Source organism: Simochromis diagramma, unplaced genomic scaffold (genome assembly GCF_900408965.1).
Source record: "Simochromis diagramma unplaced genomic scaffold, fSimDia1.1 OVJJ01000402.1, whole genome shotgun sequence".
Classification (NCBI taxonomy): Eukaryota; Metazoa; Chordata; class Actinopteri; order Cichliformes; family Cichlidae; genus Simochromis; species Simochromis diagramma.
In genome coordinates this window covers 448,578-450,266 of record NW_024386972.1, presented here as the reverse complement: position 1 = coordinate 450,266, position 1,689 = coordinate 448,578, and the positions used below count along the sequence as shown (strand labels likewise).

The 1,689-nt window shown below is 55.2% G+C and overlaps 1 long non-coding RNA gene across 1 annotated transcript; it reads right to left on the bottom strand.

Moving 5' to 3' along the window:
- Positions 1–1,016: 1,016 nt before the first annotated feature.
- LOC120738185 lies at positions 1,017–1,414 on the bottom strand. The gene is made up of 2 exons (XR_005696913.1): positions 1,334–1,414; positions 1,017–1,082 (listed from the first exon to the last, which is right to left on the bottom strand). It is a non-coding gene; the product is annotated as an uncharacterized LOC120738185 (long non-coding RNA).
- Between the last annotated feature and the right edge of the window lie 275 nt (positions 1,415–1,689).

Genomic DNA, 1,689 nt, shown 5'->3' with positions numbered 1-1,689 from the left:
GCTACTTCACCGAGCTACAGCTGCAGTAACAGACGCCCCCAGCTACTTCACCAGATGCTACAGCTGCAGTAACAGACGCCCCAGCTACTTCACCAGATCCTACAGCTGCAGTAACCGAGCCCCAGCTACTTCACTCAGATGCTACTAGCTGCAGTAACAGACTGCCCCAGCTAACTTCACCAGATGCTACACGCTGCGCAGAACAGACGCCCCAGCTACTTCACCGACTACACCTGCAGTAACAGACGTCCCAGCTACTTCACCAGATCTACTAGCTGCATATAGTAACAGACGCCCCACAACTTACCACGCTCTCCAGCTGCAGTAACAGACGCCCAGCTACTTCACCAGATGCTACCAGCGCAGTAAAAGCCCCCAGCAACTTCACCAGATGCTACCGCGGCCGTAAACAGACGCCCCCAGCTACTCACCCGAATCTACAGCCTGCGTAGTAACAGACGCCCAGCTACTCACCCCGAGCACAGCTGCGCAGTAACAGACGCCTCCAGCTACTTCACCAGATGCTACAGCTGCGTAACCGACGCTCCCCAGCTCCTTCACCCAGATGCCTCACACAGCGCCCAGCTAGTCAAATACCAGTACAGCCCCAGCTACTTCACCAGATGCTACAGCGCAGTAACAGCCGCCCCGCTACTCACAATCAACAGCTGCACAGTACCAGAGCCCCCAGCTACTTCACCAGATGCCTACAGCGCAGTAACAGACGCCCCCAGCTACTTCACCAGATCCTACACCTGCAGTAACAGACGCCCCAGCTACTTCCCCAATGCTACCGATGCCCCGTAACAGACCGCCCCCAGCTCTTCACCAGATCTACAGCTGCAGTAACCGGACCCCAGCTACTTCACCAGATGCTACAGCTGAGTAACAGACGCCCCCTACTCCCAGATTACAGCTGCAGTAACAGACGCCCAGCTACTTCACCAGATCTACGCTGCAGTAACAGACGCCCCAGCTACTTCACCCGACTCTACAGCTGCCAGTAACAGACGCCCCAGCTACTTCACCAGATCCTACACCTGCAGTAACAGACGCCCCAGCTACTTCACCAGATCCTACAGCTGCAGTAACAGACGTCCCAGCTACTTCATCAGATCCTACACCTGCAGTAACAGACGCCCCAGCTACTTCACCAGATGCTACAGCTGCAGTAACAGACGCCCCAGCTACTTCACAAGATCCTACAGCTGCAGTAACAGACGCCCAGCTATTCACAGCCTCCTAAGCTGCAGTAACAGACGCCCCAGGCTACTTCACCATATCTACAGCTGCGTATGTAACAGAAGCCCCAGCTACTCACCAGATCCCACACCTGCAGTAACAGACGCCCAAGCTACTTCACCAGATCCTACACCTGCAGTAACAGACGCCCTAGCTACTTCACCAGATGCTATCAGCTGCGTAACAGACGCCCCAGCTACTTCACCAGATGCTACAGCTGCAGTTAACACGACGCCCCAGCTACTTCACCAGATCCTACACCTGCAGTAACAGAAGTCCCAGCTACTTCACCAGATCCTACACCTGCAGTAACAGACGCCTCAGCTACTTCACCAGATCCTACCGCTCAGTAAACAGGACCGCCCCAGCTACTTCACCAGATTGCTACAGCTGCCAGTTAACAGACGCCCCAGCTACTTCCCAGATCATACAGCTGCAGTAACAGCC